The sequence below is a fragment of the Eptatretus burgeri genome, chromosome 5 (assembly GCF_056783735.1).
Source record: "Eptatretus burgeri isolate ZD-2024b chromosome 5, Ebu_testis_v1, whole genome shotgun sequence".
Lineage (NCBI taxonomy): Eukaryota > Metazoa > Chordata > Myxini > Myxiniformes > Myxinidae > Eptatretus > Eptatretus burgeri.
The window spans coordinates 110,147,780-110,172,759 of NC_140965.1; the positions used below are offsets into that span (position 1 = coordinate 110,147,780).

The following is a 24,980-nucleotide window of genomic DNA, read 5'->3' on the forward strand; positions in this document are numbered from 1 at the left end:
CGTTCTCGATGTGTGCCCCTCTGCGGGACATTGATCCTTCAGACAGGCATTGATCCTGACTCCAAAGTTCTGTCCAACTTTCCTGTATCTCTCATGAGGCACTGACTGGAGGTAGTATGACACCTCCTGCTTCAGCTCATCCAGTGTAGTAGGGCAGTTGGCAGAGACAGATCCCTTGGCAGCACCCCAGAACATGCAGTCCAGAGGGTTCAAGTCGAGGCTATGGGGTGCCCAGTCATAAGCATTACCCAGGGCAATGAGGTGGTTTCTGAAGAGCTGCTGCAGGAAAGTGATGGTGTTACCAGATGTATGCGGAGTTGCACCATCCTGCATAAACCAGGTCATACTAAGCTGGTTTGGGGTGACCTTTTGGGCTAGATCATTATGCAACTTCTGGAGTATGGCCCGGTAGCATTCAGTGTTGATCGTCACCGTCCTGCTATTGTCATTCTCAAACCATTAAGGCCCTAGCGTTCTCTATCTGGCATTGAAGGCACAGAAACGTGTGACCTTAGGCTCTTTCAGGTACCTCTCAGTGATCTCCTCAGGTGGTTCTGCCCCCCCCCCCCAGAAAATGTTGTTGTGTGTGTTGATGGCACCGTTCAAGTGGAAATGGGCTTCATCACCGAACCAGATCAGGTTGATCCAGTTTGGGTACTGCTCCATCCTGTCACTGAGCCAATTTCACATATCAAATCTCCTTCTCATGTCATCTTGACTCAGGTTATGCCTAATAGAGATGATGTGTGGGAAAAGCTTCAGTTCCTTCGTGAGGATACGCCAGACTGATGTTGGTTTGATGGCGGTGGGACTTCTTGGGACTGTCCACTGCAGAATCCCGCACAGAGTTGATGTTGGCTTGGCTCTTGGTTGCTGATGCTGGCCTTCCACTGTTGCGCTTGTTCTGCTTGTTCACTGTAACCTTGTGCTAAAAATGTTTCACAATACGTTGAATAGCACAATTTGGGGGTCCGTGTTGTGTTCTGAGGTCATATTCTGGGCAGAACCTCTGGTGGGTGTCCACATATGATTGAGTCTCACACCACAGAGCCACCACTTTTATCTTCTGATTCATTGTCAATAGCATAGTTGAGCAATGGAGCTAGAAATCCCAGGGAACAAATACCACAACAGTGCTACCAAACCCTAAAAAGGAAAACAAAATGGGTCAAAAAACAAATCAATGGTAGGAAGTCATCAGTAGATGTGTGGGGGTGATGGATGTGGGGTGGGGTGTGTGTGTGACCAGCACTCCCCAATGGTCAAAGTCCAACACTAAAGCATCACCCCAACACAGAGGCCTTGGCCCAGTGACTCCATCAAACAGACAAAGATTATAATGGTAGACATCAGACATCAGACATCAGACATCAGACATCAGACATCAGACATCAGACATCAGACATCAGACATCAGACATCAGACATCAAGCTGGATTTTTCAGCTAATTTGCCCTCATCAGGATGGTATACCAATAAATATCTCAACAATGATGACCACATTCATCATTTATACATCAGATGCACCTCCCGACTGTTATGGTGAGCATCGGTACGGTTGATGTCTCACTGTAAAACCGCATAATCTGCAAATAACAACGGAACAACAACCGATGGTGGTGCTGATTTTGCGGCTTTACTGAAAGGAACATAGGTATTGACTCTGCAAGGAACATTGTTCAGAACTGTGTCAGAAAGGAACGTTTTTATGGACTTTGTCTGCAAAGAACATTGTTAGTTCAGGCCAGATTAGATCTGCGACTTGATGCAGGTACCGTGTAAACCTGTACTAACCTCTTTCATGGTTAGTACAGGTTTCATGGTTGTCGGCGACTAAACTGTCTCCCACACCATGTTTCTTGTTGAGGAGGTTGTGTGGATATGTACACCCAGCAGGATTAAAAACAAAACCTGTCAAAGGGTGGAGGAGCTCCTTGTGAGCCAACGGCCATCCATATCTACTACCCAACTGTGTCTGCGGATGTACTCCTGCAGTTGGGTTACTTTTTGTATGATGTTGGTGGTAGGATTTGCACTCTGGCCACCGTAAAGAACTTCATTCTGCAAAACCCATAAATGCAAAGAAAACTGAAAATCCCACTCCGTGGGAGTCCCTCCTGTGCTGCTGCCCATCGCAGGGCAACACAAAGGATGATGGGATTGGGGCAAAGCCTTCGGGACCCCAATTCCTTGATGATAGGAGGAAAATCTTGACAGGAATCCAAAGTGAAGGCCCGCTGGGATAGTAACTTTGAGCGGCTGTAGCAGGCTGATCCACCAGCTGTCAAGTTGGATGTCATTGTGTTACTATCCCGATTGCTGACCCTCCAATCAAGTGTGATCCACCATCATTTGTGGAAACACAGGCTGAGGTGAACCCGTTGAAACGGGTAAAGCTCCTGGGATCTGTGACATCCATGCTGAACTTCTTTCGGCTGGTAGAAATGCTGCACTTGTGTCAGTGCATGCAGTTCTCTGTTCTGCCTGGAACACAGGCATCACCCCAACTGACTGGAAGAGGGGCCTTGTTGTCCATCTCTGGAAAGGGAAGGGTGATTGCCAGGACTGCAACAACTACCGAGAGATGACGCTGCTCTCAGTGCCGGTCATGGTCTTTGCTTGGGTAATTGGTTTGCCACCATCTGCTTGAGCAACAGTATCGAGAACAGTCAGGCTTTACACCATAGAGGTCAACGATTAACCGCATCCTTGCCCTTAGGCTCCTCACTGAACGCAGACGAGAGTTTCAGCAGGGGCTGCTTGCATCCTATATTGATCTCTGCAAAGCATTGGATTTAGTGAATCGGGATGCCCTCTGGAAGATTCTTGGTCTTCGTGGAGTGCCACAAAAACTGATCGATCTGATATCTGAACTCTACTCTGGTACTGAGAGTGCTGTGAGATGTGGTGACACCATCTCTGACTTATTTCCAGTTGTTATTGGAGTTTGTCAGGGGTGTCTGCTGGCCCCCACACACTTTTCAGCACTTGTATGGACTGTATTCTGGGGAAGAAGTCAGAGAGATCAAGCTGCAGTGCATCGTTTGTGAATATCAAGATCTCTGACCTTGCTTTTGCAGATGATTCAGTCTTCTTTGCGGAGACTCTGGATATCCTTTTGGAGGCCTTCAAGTTGCTGAATGAGGAGTTGGAGCCACTGGGATTCCGTTTTTCTGGGACAAAAACGATGATCCAGGCTTTCATTGACTCTTAGATGCTGCTATCTTGTACCTATTTGTGGTGAGGATGTTGAGGTCACGGAGAGTGATATTCATGGCAGTGATATTCATGACTCTGCTGGCTGTAACCGAGAGGTCAAAAGACATCTGGGTCAGGCATGTGGAGTCATGGATTCACTGTATCTTGGGGTTTTGTGCTGTCGGTACTTGTGCAGGAGGAAGAAATTCCGAGTCTTTAGGTCCTTGGTGCTTCCAGTCTTGCTATATGGATATGAGACTTGGACTCTGACCAGGGATCTGAGATGGATACTCAATTCCTTTGGTACCATATCTCTTCAGCGAATCCTTGTTAATCACTGGTCAGACTTTGTGTCCAGAGAGACTCAAATGAGGTTTGTTACCTGCATCGTCCATGAGCGGCTGATGCGGTTGTATGGACATATGACTCATTTTCCTGACACTGATCCTATTCACCGGATTCTCTCAGCGATGGAGCCTCATGAGTGGAAAAGGCCAATTGGACAACCACGTGCCTCGTGGTTGCAGTCTGTTGATCGGCATCTCAAGGCGATGGGGATGGGCCAGACATCTGCCTGGGAGATGGCGAGATGGAGGCCATGAAGTACAGACAGAACATGAACGCAGCGACATGTTGCTCCAGCGTATGCTCCGATACCTGGCAGGACCTGATCACCGACCTATCTGTGATGAGTGAGAGGCAGGCCCTGTACTTTTGCTTCTGTACTTTTGTAATGCTAATTTTATTGATTGCTTTGTATTCCACAATATGGACTGGCAGGTTGGCCTAGAGATATACACACTCATGATTAAGCTGTCTCGCCTTGGTTCAAATACCGATTCAGCTATATACTGTCATCCTGGTGTTTAACAGGCAAAGTGTGTGCCATCCCTCAGTTGGACATTAAATGGTCATCCTGTTTGACAGCATTTAGTTGGTGGATGTTAAAGACCCCATGGTGTCCTTCACGAAGAGTAGGCGAGCTGTCTTTGGCACTGAACAAATTCCAAATTCCTGCCCTAACTCCTGCTGAGAAGGTAATGGCAAACCACCCAGTATAACCCTTGCTCAGGAAGCTGCTTTGGTGGCACCGACACTCTGTGAAGTGTATGGTACATCAGTGAACGAGAGAGATGCCATAACATACAGGAGAAATTGGAGTACTAGCCCAGAGGGGAGAGCAATACTCCATTGTGCTAAAGATTGAGGATTTTTTTAGGCTTAGAGTAGTTCAGAATTTCCAAGAAAGGATTTAGGATGACAGAGGATTCCCAGTCCAGTCTGCAACAACTGGCAATGGAGTCCAGCAAAGATACATGTTCTGCCCAATGGAGGTAAGAGCAGATGGTGATGTCGGAGAGTTTTAGAGGATGTTTGTGCAAATATATAGATGGATTTGTATGACGATCTTGGAAAGACGAAGGATGTGAGATTTGTTTGTCACCATCCAACAATTTTGTCATCCATAACCTCGCTTGTACACCCAAATGACTGCCGAGCTATTACCCCACGCATGCGAAGCAAAAAGCAGGGTTAAGCAATCGGTTTACCTCTGCTTGTCTGTCTGCCCTTCTTTATACAAATGTCAGTTTATAATCGAGGAGCAACTCAATTTCAATTGAATGTAATATTTTGAACATGAATTGGAAAAGAAACCCATAATTTTGCAGTACTTTGGCTCTGAATTCGTTCAAATTGTGCATGCAGAGGGGACCATCTCTCTACTGTTCCTTTTTCAGTTGGTCCTGATCCATTTGTACCAGGCTACAAGCTCTTCCACAAGCCTTGCCTGTTTCGAAATGTATGAATGCATTCACTTGTACGTAACATGTATCGATGCATTCTCATCCATCTGTTTCCCCTTCAACCCACATTGCTTGCTGACCTTTCACCTGCTGTTGTTGTATTCTTCCATGAGTGTAAACAGCTAAATGTAAAAAAACAAAACAATGAAACTCAACAATCTGAATCTTTTTAAAAATCTATTTCTTTTCTCAATTTAAAGATCTATCATACAGAGTAAATCTCTGGAGTGCAGAAACTCGCCTTTGGCCAATTGGTTTTATGATATGATACAATTGCGATGTTTTATCAACTGAAGTTTACAAAGTGATATATCAACTGTTGTGGGATGCAAAATGGAGTTAACGTTTCAGGCATTTGCCCTTCTTCAGAGCCAATGCCAGAAACTCAGCTTTGCTTTGCTTTGCATTGTAGCTAGCAGGCCTTTCTCAACTTTCCGTTGATAAAACTTGTCGTTCAAATTTTCCACTACCCTTGACAGAGTCTAGTATTCCTCAAACTCAGATATAGACTATCTATCCACTTTATTACATCACCTGGTTGTAAATTTAAAATGGGCTCTAAACACAGCCTTGATGAGATGTCCTATGGACTTCATGAGATGAGCTGCAAGCTGCCATAAGTTGTGCCCATTCATCATTCATTCATTCATTTATATGAAGCAGCTGGCTTCCGATGACAAGTCATCATTTCTGAGGTTAAGGAAAGGAGGGGTGGATATGCTGCTAATGCATTGTCCCCAGTAGGTTAGGCCAGGAATTTAGAATCTTGCAAATAATGCAACAACACACGTGCAAAAGCACTGGAATGACAGAGTATATTGAGGGTGGGAATCACAACCTGACTATTCAGCTCAAAGGCAAGTATGCTATCTGTGAACTATGTCCTCAGCTGATGCAAAATGGCGTTGGTTAATTCAGTCAAGACCATTATTCTAAAATACTGCATCATAAAAGTAGAATCAGCTTTAAAGTTCAACATTAATTTGTTGGCAGGAGAAAATAAAACAGTGCAGCATCAAAGGTTCAACCACAATGGTCTTAATTAACTAGTCGAGAGGTGCCAAAGCAGCAAGGTGCCAAAATGGCAAGAAATTTTGACGTGAATTTCCTTCCTGCCTTGGCACCAGCTCAACCCTTGTCTCTGTCAAGACTGTGAGATATTTGCTCATTTGTCTTTCATGCCAGTTCTTTTTCTTTCTCGGAATTATGGTTTTATTCTTGGAACTTCTTACGATTATTACCTGTCACAACAGAATATGGAGGCTGAAAAAAAAATCAATATTTCAGCGAAAACACGTAACTAGTTATTTTCATCAGGCGACCATTTCAAATTGTATGCAATGGATTTCAATATAGTCAATTGCATCACCATGGCAGAAGATAGACAGTGCTCAAAACGTCATGCTGGTCGAGATCCGCCATACTTGTATGTTGGTTCACGTCCACAATTTTTGTGAGATCCATAGGAATGTTGCATTGGAGGACTTTTAACCAGGAAAATATGACTACTCTTCGATTTTGTGCAGTTGTAAGTACTATAAATAGCTGCAAAAACATTCCTGAGTGTAGAAAGCAAGACTAATAATAAAGAGTTCCTTTGCACATAACTTAATCACAGAAGGAGACTATTAGGCCCATCAAACCTGCACTATGATTGCCAAACAATAGTTACGTGTCCATGCTCCATCATTTTTAAATGCTGAGCATCAAGCAAGAAAGCAGCACGTACCATTTTTAAAGTCTTTGGTATGACTCGACCAGGGTTTGAACAACTGGTCTCTCAGATTCAGAGTGTAGCTCCAACTAAGACACCATAGAGTTCAGTGCATGTGACATTCACCTCACCAGATTGGGAGCATAGCTCTAACCATTACTCCATCAAGTCCTCAGATTCAGAGTGTAGCTCTAACCATTACTCCATCGAGTCCCCAGATTGGGAGTGTAGCTCTAACCATTACTCCATCGAGTCCCCAGATTGGGAGTGGAGCTCTCGCCATTACTCCATCGAGTCCCCAGATTCAGAGTGTAGCTCTAACCATTACTCCATCGATTCCAGTGCACGTGACATTCACCACACCAGATTGGGAGTGTAGCTCTAACCATTAATCCATCGAGTACCCAGATTCAGAGTGTAGCTCTAACCATTACTCCATCGATTCCAGTGCACGTGACATTCACCACACCAGATTGGGAGTGTAGCTCTAACCATTAATCCATCGAGTCCCCAGATTCAGAGTGTAGCTCTAACCATTACACCATCGATTCCAGTGCATGTGACATTCACCTCAGGCAAAAACAATATGTTTGCAGATGCCCTCACCAATTAGATTCTCATATGTTCCAGAAAGCCAGACCACACGAGGGTGGCCCATTTGTGATTAAACTAAAACTTGGATTTCGGAGAAAGTAATTTGCTGCAATCAGTTGGAAATATGAAAGACTTTAAGGTCAAGTCACCTTCTGTAGTGAGCGACAGATTTTTCATTGTTTTCTTGCCATGAACAGTCAAATCATTATGAATTGAGCATACACAGAAAGCTAGCAGAGGTGTCTCGGAATTATCTTCATTACGGACTTTATACATACTGTTATGTTTGTGAGGTCGATGGAGGAACTTCATGATAAAGGGAGGATTGTATAGAGGAGCATGGCCTGTGGACATGTAGGAGACATCTCGATGTAAATGAAGTAGGGAAACTGTGAGCTTAAGTGTTACGTGTCACCATGCCCGGGGGGGGGGGGGTGGTGCTGTGTTAAATTAGGGAGGGTCTAAGGATAATTTCTCCCAGTTTCTGATTGCCCCTTGACCTTTTCCTATGTTTTTGCATTTCAAGACTGGCGATAAAAAGGAATCACATGCTCAGAACAACAACAACCAAGCTGGACATTTCCAAGGAGGCGAAAAACCCATCTCCAAGAATGACAACTAGTGAAACCACACCCCTGGGGTAGATGATGGATAGGGAGTGACGTCAAGGACAACAGACGAGGATTGAGGCAGGATCGGTGGTCAGGACACAAAGAGAAGGGAGTAAAGAGATGGCGGTTTGAAGAGAAGGGCATTACAGTTGTTTCTCCTCGACATGATGAAGAAGGCTGCACGATTATCATATTCATTTGTGTGAATTTGCAAATGTGATGGAGCAAGACGCTAGTCATTGACTGTTCGGTTGGGTCGCATGAGACCGCGCCTGGGAGCCTTATGTTGTGTTTTTGAGGAAGAAGGCGGGGCCATTTTGCAGAGGAGCTGGGTTGGCAAGTACAGTCGTGAAAGGAAGCTGCATGGCGGTTTCTGAGCCCTGGTGTTGAATATCACCACCCGAATTTCCTCCTGTACGTTTCCCACCCAGAGAGTGCCTTGGTGCCATTTTGTGAGCTTCCCATGTAGGACGACATGGATTTGATCGCCCAAGCTCATAAGAGACTACTTCTGGACCCGAAGCTAAGTGCCAGAATAAAGGAGGGATTTTTATTTTGTTTTGTCTTTTCCCCTTGTCCGTTTTTGTAACTATGTGTGGAAGCACCTCAAAAATGAATTTAGGTTACCTCATGTTTCATTAGCTCATGCTTTGTTTTATTTTCATTATTATGCTTTGAGTTCTCCTCATTATGAATACTTGATTTTATGTTCATTAAACCCTGATTTATTAGATATTGCTTGTGTCTGTCTATTCATTGTGGGTTCGAGTATAAACCTGTGTGCCCCCGTCTGCGACGCGTCCTTACCGCCCTCCATCGTGTGCATGCCATTAATCTTCAAGGAACTCGGCTATTCGCTTCCAAGTGAAATTGTTCGGTTATCTATCCAGGTCGGTTTTAATCCCCGTGGAAATGACATCTGGTGTCAGGTGTGGGATTTTTCGAGCTCCCCCACCCCACCACGACAATTGGCATTGGGGTGGGATTTTTGACTCCATCGGGACCATGACCTTTGGTGCCGGAGTGAGATATTGCTAAAAAAAATAAAATAAAATAATTGGGAATTAAAATTTTTAAACGATCACCTCTACCACCGAGGGGGATGAGGGTTGCAGTGAACGAGGTTCAAATTGTATAGTTAATTTGTGTCGGGAGAAAAGAATGCTTGGAAATTTAAGGGAATTTTTTTTGTTTTCTTAGGAGATTGAACACGCGCAGGACATTGCGGACGTGCACGTGATGATCGTGCTAGATAGTGACCATGAAGGAAGCAAGCCAGGGATAGAATTGGTTGATGACAATCGAGTAGAAGCTTCCCCCATCCTGAGCGTCAGTCCCCCCTCCTCCACAATAGTGCAGGGTAAGATCCAGGGAGCAGATGAGATGATTCTCCGGTCCATGATAAAACAATTGATGGGACGAATTAATAGAATTACAAGCAAACTTGATGAACAAATGAAGGAAATGTATAAACAAACGGATGAATCGGGGGGCGGGGGGCAGAATGGTGGATTGGAAGACAAAATTTATGAGAAAATGAATGAAATGGGAGAAAAGGAGAAAGAAATGGTATTATAAGAACAGTTTGGTGGAATGTTAGATGAAATTGATGAACAAAGGAATAAAATGGGGAAAAGGAGAAAGAAATTGTATCAGAAGGACATATTGGTGGAATGGAAGAGGAAATTGATGAAAAAAAGGAATAAAATGGGGGGGGGGTATAGAGAAAGAAATGGCATTGGAAGAATAGATTGGTGGAATGCAGGGCGAAATTGATGAACAAAGGAGTGAAATAGGGAAAATGTAGAAAGGAATGGCATCTGAATTTGACCTAAAACAGGAAGAAATGCAATTGAAAATAGAACAGGATAAAACACAAGCTGTTCCAATGGAGGAAAAATTGGAAGAAGAAATTGGGTCGACGAAGTAAATGAGTACCTGGAGGGCTATCCTGCCTGGGTGGATGCCATAATGCCACAGCAGGTAGAGGAATCGGGATCTTGTAAGCACCAGGGAGGTGGTTTGGCTGAGGAGGGGCAAAAGTTATAAACTCGTATAACAGAACAAGAGTGGATGTTGGTTGATAAAGGCTTGTGGGAGCCACAATTGATGAGAGAAAGGATGGAAGAGATGTTACAGGAAAGGCTGAACATTTTTCACAGTACCATAAAGGGAGAGGTGATTGAACCAAAAGTTTCTGATAATCTCAGTGGTGATGTTGGTGGTTATGTTGAGACCAGGCTTGGGCTGACTGACTCATACAGAGCCAGTGGTGAGGTTAAACTGGACTTGATGCACTTTGGCATTGGGGATGTTCCTGAAAAGGGTCGAGCAGATTTGGCAGAGCCAATGTTTGAACCATTTGCAGGACATGTAGTAGAGGAGAGCGACAGTAACATTGATATGCCAAACACTAAGCCATTAGCTGATCTTAAAACAATCAAAAGTGAGCTTGCTGATGTTAACTCTGGAGAGAGAATTGCCCAATTTTAAAAAAGTGCAAGGTGGTTTAACAGTCACAGCTGGATCCTAAGAGGAAGAGCAGGATGCTTGTCAAATGTACCAGTGCGAAGGTGATGCTTTTGAAAGGAATTTGCAGGACCAATCCCAGAGTTCAGATTTGGATAATAGTTGTGAAGGCAAATTGCTCATTGTTTATAAACCGTGTGGAAGTGATGCCAAAGTAGAGGGTGATGACGAGTCGGGTGCTTCTCGATGTTGTAATGCAGAGGTACAGATGTAGTTGAGAGTGGATCAACAGAAATGTTTTTTGATGATTGTACAGTAGGGAGTGACACGTTGGATTCTGTGAAGGAAGATGACATTGAATGTGAGGAAAGTGATCTTTCTGAAGCATTGCTTCCTGAACTTGGCACTTACAAGGAGGCAAGTCGTGACGTTTATTGAGTTGAGCCAATATTGGAACAATCCCGAGAAGGATGTGTTGAGGAGGAAAGTTGCAGCAACTATGGCCTCCAGTTGGTTGAGCAAGAGACTCATCCTGACTCGAACCAGGGTGAGTCAAGTGCAGGCTTTGAGAAGAAAATTCCCCAACTTGGTGTGAATGTAGAGGATTCAAGTGATGAAGATGATGCTCAGCATCTTTCATTCAATGAACTTGCAGTTGCTGATGTACCCCAGGAATCCTTTCCAGATGTTAGTCTTGTGGATTCTTCAGCAAGGGATATTGGGAGAAACAGGTGGATGAACTGCTTGACGAAGGTGAATTGCCAAATACTGGACTTGTTGGCACATGCCGAACATTATGAAGGACTTTGTCAGTCTTCTTTTGATCCAGTGGTTGAGAAGGGTGTGCTCCAGAGGGTGTGCCACTTGAGAAGGAGTTTGAACTTGAGGAATGTGGAGTGGGGAGTGAACCATTGGATGATGATGATGTTGGATTGGAGGCAAGAAGGACATGCATGAAGAAGATGAGCTTTCTAAGTAGTCTCTGTCGGAGGTGAACACTTGCCAGGAGATCAGGGCATTGCATACTGAACTGCAGTCCTTCAAGAGTGAAGCCAAAAAGTGGTGGAAAGTCTTCGGAAGAGAGTGCATGAGCTCAAAGCTGAGATGGACAGCGAACGCAGCTGTCGGGAGCATGTGCAGGCTGATGCCCTAGCCCTGCAAGCTGAATTGGAAGGGCTGTGCCTGCAGCAAGTCGAACAAGCACAGAATGGGATCACTGAAGCTGAGATGGTTGGCAGATGTGGACAACCGTACCTTGGGACACGAGCAGCTCTGATGATGACAGTGTGGTTGGTCCTGGTCAGTTTTGGAATGCTTGTGGCATGATTTTACCAATTTGCCTGACACACTCAACAGCTGTGGGTGAATGTGTGTCAGAAAAAGTAGAAGGAAGATGGTAGATCGGCAAAAGAAGGAGGAAGAAGAGTTGCTACGGAAGTCACGTGGTTGCGTGGGGAATAAGGTCATGAGGGAAATGGGGTTTTTTTCTTGTATTTTTTATATTTTAAGACATGAAACAGAGGGTATGTTTGGGAGGTATAGTAGGAGGGTGGTGGGAAAAGTGTAGAAAATAAGAACTGATGGTAATATGGAGAACATAAAAATAATCATGATCGTGCACATAGATGGCTCGGCCTCAGGGAAACCCAACATGGCAAGACCGACAAAAACTCACCAAATAGCACAAAGTTTGAAGCAAAACCGATCTGGGAACACACAGTAAACATGGAGGCAACAAAATAAAGTCAAAACACGACAAACAATGACCAGAAACTTTTCTTTGAGAAAGTCGGCAGAGACCCCTGAGAGAACCAACCGTCACCTCAAAAACCGGTAGTTAGTTTAATCTTCCTACATACTCATTTCAAAATATCCTTTTCCCACACTGCTTCCTCTTCTTCCCTGCCTTTCTGTTTCATTCCTGTATTGGTCACAAGCACACACCCCATCTCCTTTCATGTTCATACAGCACCGTCTTCTTTGTTCCCTGAATCATCCTTCACACCATCCCAATCATGATGTCAATATTCATCCATCTTCCCCTGGAATGCTCAAATCAAACCCATTTTGTAATGAGTTCAGGATTAGGTGGTAAACCCCTTCGCGTCAGTACCCTCTCCCACTTAATCTCCTTCACGTACAGATTCCTCCTCCCCCACCCCCCCCCACCTCGTGTCCCCCAATTTCGTGTCCCTCCACCACACTGTAAACTCGTGAATTTTCTATCTCACTCATATTCTCTAAATTATTTCTGCAGCAAGAGTATTTTCAATAAACTAATCACATTGTGCATGGGTTAGTAAACAAATCAATTAGTTTTGATTTGCAAATCACCTGCAGTCTTATTGTGTGCTGGTGAAGAGTGTGTTCATCCTTGCCGAGTGATCATTCTGTTTGGTCCCACTGCAACTTGCTGTTTTGTCATCTACATGATTTATTCATGCAATTAGTGGACACAAATTGTTCAACCAACACAAATAATTTGGCAGCAACAAACAGTCCAATATGTCATAGCTTAGACTTACCAGGTGCTTACTGAGCCGTATTATTATAACAGTACTATGATAGTCCTACTCTTATGCTATTTAGAAAACCTGCAACTGCCATCAATCCTTTGAAAGTTGTCACAAAACTAAGCAGACACCTTTTCGATGGTGCTTATACTCAAACTTGCCCACAGGGTGTAAGTTGAGACGTGAAAATGTGGCGAAAAAAGTTGAGTTCCAAACTCCAGGAACAACTTTTTCTACACATTTTAAAATAGCTAACAACACACTCGACATTATGTTAAAAGTTGAACTTTGAAAATCCTTTCCAGTTATCTCAAAGGAGGGAGGAGGTCAAAGTAGGTCAAGTAGAATCAAAAAGTGCCTGTTTGTTATGAAAAAAAACTTGAATTGTTTGTTTGTTTGTTTCTTTTTAGCCTTTGGAAAATTGACGGTGCTGTATTTTCCCTATTAAATAACAGAGGAGTCATAGAACTCCTCTGTTACTACCAGCCAACCAATTTTAAAGGCTTTTATACTTGATACCATAGAAATGTGAATGTGATACCTATGTCAACTAGAGAGTTCATACAACACCTTTCCCCATGCAGTCTTGAGAAACAAGGACATTGGCGAGGTCTAAGAATGGAAAATTTGATTGATTGTGATGATGTAAAATGCCATCATATTTTATCCAAGTACGACTAAACGAAAGGTTTTTGAAAGTGTATGCTAAAATGGCGATTTGTGTTCTCCAGCATTCAAGCATATAATGCAATTGAAATTAAAAAAAAAATAGATTGTAGAAAAAATGTTAGTTCTTCGTGCCTCGTTTGTTGCAGAAGAAAAATAAATTTCGAAAGTTTACCGCCATTGATGTCTTTTACCGCCGTCTTTTACACCAAATTATTTAAAACGTTACATTCGTTATTCATGCCTGTTGTTTGTGTCCTTTATGACATCCTTAAAACAGTAAGTTTCCAGTTTGGAATGATTTTCAATTTTTTTTGAATGCTAGACAGGCAGACAAAGTTTAAAAAAAAAAAAAACTCACTTCTCTTTGCGCATCTGCGATCGGGAAAAAATTCAGACAAAGTACTGTTAAACTTCACTTTCATTTTTCGGTTCATGTTCCGATTCGTGTTCAAAATATAGCATTCAATTAAAATTAAGTTGTTCCTCGATCATAAAATGCCGTTTAAGGACAGACAGACAGACAGAGAAATTCAACCAATTGCTTATATTAACCCCGCTTTTCACTTCATGCGCACGGGATTAAATTATCTAACCTTGAGCTCGAATATCTGCATAATTTTCCAAGATAGACCATCAAAGGTTAGTCGACCTATAGTATGAAGGCAAAGCTACTTTGGGTGAAATTTTGTTGCCTAGCACTGGATAGAGGGGAGTATGGGTGTCAGGTTAAATGGTCCCGGGACTTATGGGAATGAGTCCTTAGCTGGGCGGAGCGAGGTGGTATCTCTTGTGAGAAGGCTCTGTGCCATGTGCACTAATGAATTATGGCCGAATAACTAGCCTTTTTTTTTTCTTTTTTTTGTATGCAGTGTCAAGGCTCATATGAGAGCTAACACACAATGCACAGCAAGAGGGGCATGAGACAAGAGGGGTGGGAGCGGGGAGGACAAAACAGTGGGGAACAGAGACATTAGGAGATCAGTGGAAGGGAGTGGGATGGAGCTGGGAACACGGGGTATACAAAATGGACATTACAGGGACTTTCAGGAAGGAAAGCAGGGAATTTGACGGAGGTGGGTTTGGGGTGGATTAACAGGGGTCGAAAAGATCGAGGTTTTGGATGGGGGAAGATAAGAGGTGGTGGTGAACATCTGTTTTGAAGGCCTGGAGGGACGAATGTGATTGAAGAGAGTGTGGGAGTACATTCCAGAGGTGGGGAAAAAGAGGAATGAAAGAGTGAAGGTGAGCAGTGATTCGTGATTTTGGTAGTTTTACCAGGAAGGGGTTGTTGGCAGACCTTGAGTGACCTGCGGAAATATGGTGGGGACATAACGCAGACAAAGCGGGGGAGGGGGGGCGAGACCAGAGAGGAGATGAAGGAAGACAGAAAGACTTCTGACCTGCCTGTGGTGAGAGTGAGAGGGCCCATGACTCAGCCTCACTGTGGGATATACCAATGATCCTAAATGCCTTGGATTCCACAGCATGAAAACGAGAAAGGCGAGAGGCAGGAGCACCAGCCCAGGGGGAGAGCAGTACTCCATCACGCTGTGGACGAAAGTGTTGTATGTGGTCAGGAGCTCAGGTTTGGCCGAGGAAGGACTTTGCATGATGGAGGATTCCCAGTCAGAGACTGGTTTTGGAGGCCAGGTTGGAAATGTGACTTTCCCAGGAAAGATCTTGGCAGATAGTGAGACCCAGAAGCTTGAATGAAAGGACTACTTCCAGAGGATTATTGAGAAATTGGATGGGGGAGGTTTTCTAAACGATCCTTTCGGAGAGACATAGTGAGAGTGTGAGATTTGTCAGGATTGAAAGACATGTTCCACATGTTGGACCAGTTTGTGATTTTATCCAGATCTGCAGAGAGTGAAGAAGCTGCGGCTTGCTCGTCTGAGGGACGACAGATGGCATCACAGAGGGTGGAGTCATCAGCAAAGTGATAAAGAGGATTTTCCAAAGAGTCGTAGAGATCATTGATGAAAACCATAAAAAGAACAGTGCCAAGAACATGACCTTGAGGACCTCCAGCCTGGACAGGAAGAGGGGATGGAAGAACTCCATTTAGGGCCACATGTTGGCTGTGACAGGAGAGGACGTCTGCGAGCCATGGGTGGGGATGGCCTTGGATACCATAGGAAGAGAGTTTGGTGAGCAGGACAGGGTTCCAGACCGTGTCAAAAGCAAGTGATATGTCTTGGGATACGGCTCTGATTTCATGTCTGGCATTGAGGACCTCCATTCATTGTTGGGAGAGCAGAAGCAGCATATCCAAGGTAGAGTGAACTGGTCTGAAACCAAATTGATGATCAGAAATCAAGCCATTGGAGAAGAGGAAGGATTTAATGTATGAAGCGATGATGGATTCCATAACCTTGCTGATGATTGGAAGAAGGCTGATTGGTCTGTAGTTGCAGGGATGTGTTTTTGCACCTTTTTATGCAAGGTGGTAATGTTTGCTGATTTCCAAGCAGAGGACAGATGACCTTGAGCAAATGAGAGGGTGAATAGAACAGAGAGAGGGTGAGCAAGAGCAGAGGGGCAGGTTTTTAGGATATGTGGTGCTGATACCATCTGGACCAGTTGATTCATACCTTTAACAATTTGTGGAATGATTGGACATTAAAACAGCACAAAAAAGGCATCCATTGATCCACTTTTATTGGCAAAGTCATTTAATCTTAATTTTCAATCAATCATGCTCTACAAAAGCCTATTGAGACTGTTTGTGGGAGTATGCAGTCACGTTTTGGCATCCCTATTGACGAAGCTACAAATATTAATATCCTGTAGTATCATTGAAAATGTCCAAATGGTGAGAATCAAGCTTGTTCAAGGTCTCAAAGGGTTGTAACAGACTGCGATAATTTAAACTACCATCTAAAATGTAGACATCTCTCCACAAAGGTTTTTAACACCCTTAATAGGCTTTTAACCACTCCTCCCAACTCTTTCTTCCTCATATATGGTGATTTCAATTGGCACCATGCAAATTGGCTGGGTGTTGGTACCTCTCACCAAAAATTGTACTTCAGCAAAGGATTTCTGTGACTCCATGGTACTGACTTAATCTATTATCTTTCTGAGCCAGATTTCTACCAACAGCAAATCCTCCCTTCTGGACTTGATGATGACAAACTTATGAGCAATACGTCTCCTGCTCTTCCTCTGCTGTCATTCGTTCATTACCTCTGCCACCGATGGACGGAGGTTATGTATTCACCTGTTTGTTTGTCTATCTGTTTGTCAGTGAGCAAGACATCTCAAAATGTTATGAACGGATTCAGCCGAAACTTTGTGGACAATTTGAGTGTGTGACATGGACGAATTGATTAGATTTTGATAAATATCTAGATCTCAATCCATATAATATAATTTTTTAAGTGATTCTTCACAATTGAGAGATAGGACCAAAAATGATAATACAACCCGATATCTCAAAACGTTATGGATTGGTTTTGAGTAAACTTGGTGGATTGGATCGGGAGGCGACATTAATAATCTGATTCGATTTTGGTTAAGATCCGGATGCAGATATGGCCTACTAGTTGGATACAAAATGTAAACTGTTCAGCCTGGCAGATGTATGCACTCTACCAAGTGGGGTTCGAGTCTGATCATATGCTTGTGAGAGACATCTCTCTGACTATTCTCAGAGAGCTGCCTCAATGCTGTCAAGTCTGACACTCACTCAGGCAGACTGCCGGGACTATAAGCAACCATCTCACTTCAAGACTGCTCTTCTGTATCTACCGCTCCTGATATTAACTCGGCATGGGAATTCTTCTGCGGCCACCTGCTCTCGCTTATGCACATATTCAACCCATCTCATCTTCAGTTATCCAACCCTTCTTCCCACCTTTTGTAGACTGAATCCTTTAGTGTTGAATCCTCAGTTGCATTGAATCAACCTGCCTTATCTTCCTGGAAGACAAACTCAACCAAAGGCAATCTCAGTGTATTCCACAAGGCCCACAATAAGTGTGTCCACTGTAAGGAGAGCCAGAAAACATCTGTCCAACCTCAAGGTTATACTCTTAAACTTGTTTCTCTCCTCCAAAACCTGGTGGCACCTTGTTAAGTTTGTCTCTTGAGTATGTCCCCCTCCACCCCTTCCCTACACTTCATATGGCACCACAGCCGATTCCACTCATGAGAAGGCTGAACGCCTTCATTCTGTCTTTGCTTCCAAATCTTGCGTCGCCAACCCATTGCTCTCTGAACTCTCGCTCTTGCTCCACCTTACCCAGTTGCACCCAACGGCTCATAGACTCTGTGTCTTTTTCACCAGAGAAGGTTGAGAAGTTTCTTGCAACTGTCGACTCTGATTCTGCAACAAGACCGGACAGCATCAGTTCACGTGTCATAATAACCTGCTTTGCTGCTCTTGCACATCCTCTTTCTGCTGGGTTCATCCTATCATTTATCCTAGGTTATTTTCCATCTTCTTGGAAGTCAGCCAACATCATCACCTTGCAGAAACAGAGTGCAAAATCTGATCCCCTTAACTACAGACCAAGCAGCTTACTTCCATTCATGAGCAAGGTCATTGGATCCATCATCGCAGGTGACAAAATCGCTCCTTAATCTCTAACGGCCTCATCTCAGATCATCATTTCATATTCAGACTGGGTCCCTATACCTTGGACATACTGCTTCTACACTCCCAACAATTAATGGAGACCCTCAATGTCAGACAAGAGACCAGTGCTGTCTCTCGAGATACTGTATATCTTGGCTTTCAATACAGTCTAGCACCTGACCTTGCTCTCCAAAATCTCTCCCAATGGCATCCAAAGCCAACTCTCTCTTGCGTTACTGACTTCCTCTAATCTAGTAGATCTCGTAGGTAATGTGGCTCTCAATGGGATCCTCACATCTCCTCTCCTTATCAAGGCTGGAGTGTCCCCAAGGCAGTGTTGGGGGCCCATCCCAAACCTAATCTTTATCAACGATCTTTCAGACTCTGGAAAATCATCTTTATCTATTTTTTGAGGACTTCACTCTCTGTCGTAACATCTCCCATCCTTCAGATCTGCAGGCAGCAGCCTCTTCCCTCTCTGCAGATGTATGATAAAATAACGAGCTGGTCCAACACTTCTACCACTTTGTTTCCAGTCTCACCCTACCTCTGGACTTTTGGTGCTCGGCCTCCCCTTCCACACCAATATTTCTGCAGGGCATACTCTGTCTGCCAGTGACCTCCTTCTGGCGAAACTCCAAAACTCTAGAATCACTGCTCACATCCACTAATTTGTTCTTCATTTTCCCACCTGTGGAACCAACTTCCTCAATATCTTCAATGTCATTCAGGGCTTCATGAAGGCTTCTCATGGGCTCCAGGGCTTCAAGATGGCTTCTCACCACCATACCATATCATCCCCAATCCACAACCATTAATTATCTTTATTACCCCCATTCACTCTCTAAAAGTGAACTCTTTCCAAGTTTCCAGTTTTTCCTTCCACTTCTGTGGTTGAGAGTTTGTGACTGTATCTGTCTTGTTCACCATGTGTCCTCACCAAGGTCTCATTCTTATTTCTCCAAGTCTAGATCCCTCTATTTTATCCCTCAATCCTGTCATTGGTGTGTCCCCCTGCCCCAATCTCCTTCTAATGTTATTTTATTGTATCACGTCCTGTTCCATTTTGCGTTCTAGCTATTGCACGAGCTTTGACACTTTTCAAACATTCATCAAACATTCATGATGCATCGTCCATCTGAACGGAGTAATACAAAGCAATAATTTTTTACTTGTACTTATATTTATTTACTTTTACATTTGCAATGCATAGTCCATCTGAAGCGAGTAACACAAGCAGAAAGTACAAGGCAATTTTCACTTTGTCGGACAGAAAGCATTTTGAAGATAATTTTGTTGTTGATGATGCATGGGCACTGACAACTCCGATTGGTCGACATTCAAAATTAGTAATTTCCATTTGTATTTTCAGAAGATGAAATAGTCTAACCGAAAAGCATATATACACCTTCTAAACTAGCAGAATATAGCCTGGTGTTGGCTTAGTGGTTATGGTGGTGGCTTGTGCTCCTCGGGTCCTGAGTTTGAGACCCGTTGGGTGCTGAGTTAACACCAGGGTGTTGACTCAGCCTGTCATCCTTCTAAAGTTGGTGAAATGAGCAACAGTGCATTGATAGTAGGGGCACTGCATCAGTGACAGAACTGTGCCCATAACCAATGATGCAACCAGCAGCCAAAAAGGCTGTTCATGAAGGGAACTAGCAGAAATCGAGTTAATATAAGCTTATGGTATATGCTTGCCCTTATCATGTTCTCTGATTACCATTGCTAACATTGTAGATCTTCTGACCTCACAATCGAACTGAATGATAAATGATCTCAAGCTTGCAGCCTATAAAGCCATCTCCAAAATCACATTTTAAGTGGGACCCTGCCCGAAAAAAAACCTTTTAAACCAATACTTGAATACCATGCGTGGGATTTTAATCAAAAATGATTATTAATTTCCTTTCTCAACCATATTGAAGATGTACAAAGCCCATACCCAAAATCTCATTTTACGTGGTCATTGTTGGATTTTAAAAAGCCTTTTCAACCATGCCTTGAATATCAAGCACGGGATTTTTGATCAAGTTTATTTCTGCACAATTTTGATAATGCACATAAAATAGCCAGGTTCAGGTGTACTGCAGGAATAATAGGTCGATTAAAAAAAAAAATTCACTACATCAAAGTTCTATTTTAATATACTGCACTGCTTCCCTTTTTTGAACCATAATGATTTTTCTATATAAAAGACTTCTTTTTATTCATCTTCTTTGAAATCTGTTCAAAGTTTTACTTTCTTCGACTTGTATTATTTTTCACATTTATTTAAGCCAGCATTGTGATGAAACACAAAATAAACTAGAAGGTACCCGATAGAGCGCATACCTCCGCTACGTAATGCCTGATCCATGAGAGCATATCGGGCCAAATGCATTTTTGAAATATTATGCTTTATATCGTTTTTGGCCCTGTCTGTCAATGATGAAGAACCACTAGAAAGACTAAATAACTCTCGTATCTAAATCTGCACTCGCATCTTCACCAAAACCGAAGCAATTCATCATGGTCACACACCCAACCTGTCCTCCACGTTTCATCCGAATCCGTCCACAACTTTTTGAAATATCGTGCTATATATCATTTTTGGCCCTATCTCTCAATGGTGAAGAATCACTTAAATATTCTAGTGGTAAGATCCGGATCCGGATCTTCACCAAAATCGAATCAGTTCGTCATTGTCATACACCCAATCTGTCCACAAAATTTCATCTGGATCCGTCCACAACTATTTGAGATATCTTGCACACAAATAGACAGACAAGCAGACAGAGAGGGGGTGAAAACATAACCTCCTTCACTTTTGGTGGCAGAGGTAACTAGAATGAGCAGTCAAAGATTGCAGACCCTCGCCAGAACTTGTTTTGTATGGTGTATTTTGTGTGGAAAATAATTGGAAGGATCTACTAAATGATAGGTCGTTGATTGCAAATTAAAAGGTATAAATAGTGTAGTTGTAAATGTTTAAAGATCAAAGGTATGAAAAGTTGTAAAGGTCTAAATCGGCGAAATGGTCCAAAGGGTCTTAGAAGGTAGAAATGGTCTAAAGGGTGTAAGTTAAGGTCTAAAGGGTCAGAATTGTCTCAAGGGGTTTAAAAGTTCTTAAAACATCAAAAAATGGTCGAGGGGTCAAAGGGGTCAACAGGGTATTAACATGGCTGAAAGGTGTAAAGGTCAAAAGTGCAGAAAGTCTAATGGACTTAGGTGTTCTAAAGGGTCTTAGGGGTTCCAAAGAGTTGAAGAGGATCAAAAGTGTCTTCGAGGTCTTAGGGTTCTAAAGGGTATGACAGGGTCTATAGGGTGTACAGGAACTTAGAGGGTCTCAAAGTTATACAGTGTTTAGGGGTCCGATAGGCTCTTAGGGGTCTTAAGAGTTTTAGGAGCCTTCATGGTCTTCATGGGTCTTAGGGTTGTAAAGGTTCTAAGGGATCTTAGAGGGTCTTATGGTTCTAAAGGGTCGAATGTAATTAATACACATACTCACGTTCTGTGTGGACAAAGAGACAAACACACAAGAAAAGCATGTCGTGCAGAGCACGACACTTGCAAAATCCACCCCCCTCTCCAAAGGTTGTCATGGATACATCAAATTGTCCATTTCATTCAGATTAAAAATGACAATCTTAATCAAATCGGATGAAAATTGATTATTTTTCAGATTGAAATTGATGATTTCTGAAGTTTGACCTTGAGTTGACCTTTGACCTTTTAAACTTAAAAATAGTTGCTTTCCCAATTCAGTGATGGACTATGCAAATCCTGTTCAACTTTCAAATTAATAGGACGTAAATTGTCGATTTTTCAGATAAAAATTGATGATTTTATATGTTTGACCTTGAGTTGACCTTTGATATTTTGAACGCAAATAGTTGGTTTCCCAATTCAGTAACACAATATGCAAATCCTGTTCAACTTTCAAGTCAATCGGATGAAAAATGAGGATTTTGTAAATCGCAACTAAGTTGTTGACCTTTGGCATATGTTGACCTTTTGACCTTAAAATAAATAGTATGACCAGGGTTATAAATGACTTGATGTTAATGTTTTGAACCGATCTTCGAGAAACATCATTTTGTGAAGTTTTGTGAAGATTGGTTTAAAATTGTGACCTGGAGGCCATTGACAAGAAAGATGTCATGCATAGCCACGACACTTGCAAAATCCATTAAAAATTTTGACCTATAAAATAATTAGCTAGTTTAATTCATTGACCAGAAATATAAATCCTGTTCAAATTGATTGGATGAAAATTGACAATTTTAGAATTTGGCCTATGTTGGCCTTTTGGTCCACATTGACCTATAAAAGAATTGGCTAGTTTAATTCATTGACCACAAATATAAATCCAGTTCAAATTTCAAATCGATCGGATGAAAATTGACAATTTTAGAATTTGGCCTATGTTGGCCTTTTGGTCCACGTTGACTGATAAAAGAAATGGCTAGTTTAATTCATTGACCACAAATATAAATCCGGTTCAAATTTCAAATCGATGGGATGAAAATTGGCAATTTTAGAATTTGGCCTATGTTGGCCTTACAGTCCACATTGACCTCTAAAAGAATTGGCTAGTTTAATTCATTGACCTGAAATATGCATCCTGTTCAAATTTCAAATCAATCGGATGAAAATTAACAATTTTAGAATTTGGCCTATGTTGGCCTTTTGGTCCATGTTGACCTATCAAAGAATTGGCTCGTTTAATTCATTGACCTGAAATATGAATCCTGTTCAAATTTCAAATCGATCGGATGAAAATTGACAATTTTAGAATTCGGCCTATGTTGGCCTTTTGGTCCACATTGACTGATAAAAGAATTGGCTAGTTTAATTCATTGACCTGAAATATAAATCTTGTTCAAATTTCGAATCGATCAGATGAAAATTGACAATTTTAGAATTTGGCCTATTTTGTCCTTTTGGTCCACGATGACCAATAAAAGAATTGGTTAGTTTAATTCATTGACCTGAAATATGCATCCTGTTCAAATTTCAAATTGATCGGATGAAAATTGACAATTTTAGAATTTGGCCTATGCTGGCCTTTCAGTCCACGTTGACCTATAAAAGAATTGGTTAGTTTAATTCATTGTCCTGAAATATGCATCCTGTTCAAATTTCAAATTGATCGGATGAAAATTGACAATTTTAGAACCGGGCTATGTTGACCTTTTGTTCCATGTTGACCGATAAAAGAATTGGCTAGTTTAATTCATTGACCTGAAATATAAATCATCTTCAAATTTCAAGTTAATCGGATGAAAATTGATGATTTTAGAAGTTCAATCAAAGTTGTTGACCTTTGGCCTATGTTGACCTTTTGACCTATGACCTCAAAAGAATGGGCGCTTGCTTATAACGAACACTTCCATGTGGTGAAGATTCATGCACATTGGTTTAAAATTTTGACCTGTTGGCGATAAACATATAAACAAAGCAACAGACAGAGAGACAGACAGCACACAACCAAGCAATACACTTGAAAAATCTTCGATTTTCGCAAGTAACAACCAGACAGACGGACAGAATGAAAGACCAGACCAACCAATATACTTGCGAATCTTCGATTTTGCAAATAACAACAAGAAAAAGAGCAATAAGAGATTGCATTCCCTCGCCAGGACTTGTTTTGTGGGGCGTTTGTGTACTGGTGTATTATATAATTAACTAGAGGGGGAGTGCAAAACCTCCGCCACCAATACTGCTGGGTCACTTAGGTGAACCTGATATCCCATTCATTGTAGGTCAAGACGGATCAGACTCTACTGAACCACGATTGAATAAACTAAACGAGATTGACGCGCATGTAGAAATGCCAAAAAAATAAAATCGAAATTTTTTGAAAAAAAAAGTTGCAAAATTTGTTGTTTTTTTCTCTAACAATTTGGGGGGGGGGTGGAAATCACTTAAAACATGTAGAAATTAAAAAAAAAATTCAAATATTTTTCAAATAAAATCGAAATTTTTTTGAGAAAAAGTTTTTTTTTTTGGACCAAGTCCAAAATCTATTGGCATAATCCTTGGACCATACCTAATCCCCCACCAAGTTTCGTCAAAATCCGTCCAGGAGTTTTTCCGTAATACTGTTCACAAACAAACAAACAAACAGAAAGGGGTGAAAACAGTTACCTCCGATCTTCGATGGTGGAGGTTAATAAGAGACATAATTATAACTGCCACTTTACAACTGCTGGCAATAATGACCGGGTACCAAGACATCCCGCTTTGATGCAACCCCACTTTGATTGGACACCTGTCCCTGACTCATGTCGTTTTTTAAAATTATTATTTAACTAAATTCAGAATGGGATTAAAATTAATTTAATTAAAATCAAATGGAAGACAAAATAGGTACAGTCCAGCATTGGAGTCATCAGAAGGAACCCGAACAAGCAAGTCATCAGGAAGAACCTGGACAGGACTCTTATTTCAGCTGCTACTCCTCTACCCTCAAACCCATCCAGGCAAAGCCAAGTGAGCCTTATTCAAACAACAACCAAAAAACCCCAAAAACAAAAAGAACCCAGATCAAAAAATTTAATCCTTCTGGCTGCCAGACCATGTGTCTGATAAAGTTGAAATTTAAAACATGTATTACCCATCACCACTAGATCATAATTGTGAAGTTTCACATCGATTGATTAAACGTTTCCAGAGAAAACATTATTTAATATTTTCTTTAATCCAATGTGGCTGCCAAACCATGTGACCTCTCAATTATTCCTGAACAAACTTGGACACCCATGACTTGGGTAACATTTTTGTAAAGTTTTGCCTCGATCTGTTCAACGACTTCAGAGAAGAGGTTTTTTTTAAGGTT

At 42.2% G+C, this 24,980-nt stretch overlaps 1 long non-coding RNA gene across 1 annotated transcript in view; it reads right to left on the bottom strand.

Moving 5' to 3' along the window:
• Window positions 1-12,269: 12,269 nt before the first annotated feature.
• LOC147027145 (uncharacterized) overlaps window positions 12,270-24,980 on the bottom strand; it is a 121,987-nt gene continuing 109,276 nt past the window's right edge. Inside the window, exons 4-5 of the long non-coding RNA XR_015058702.1 lie at window positions 12,725-12,815; window positions 12,270-12,387 (exon numbers count right to left, since the gene is read on the bottom strand). This is a non-coding gene — a long non-coding RNA (uncharacterized LOC147027145). The remainder of the gene's footprint in view (window positions 12,388-12,724; window positions 12,816-24,980) is intronic.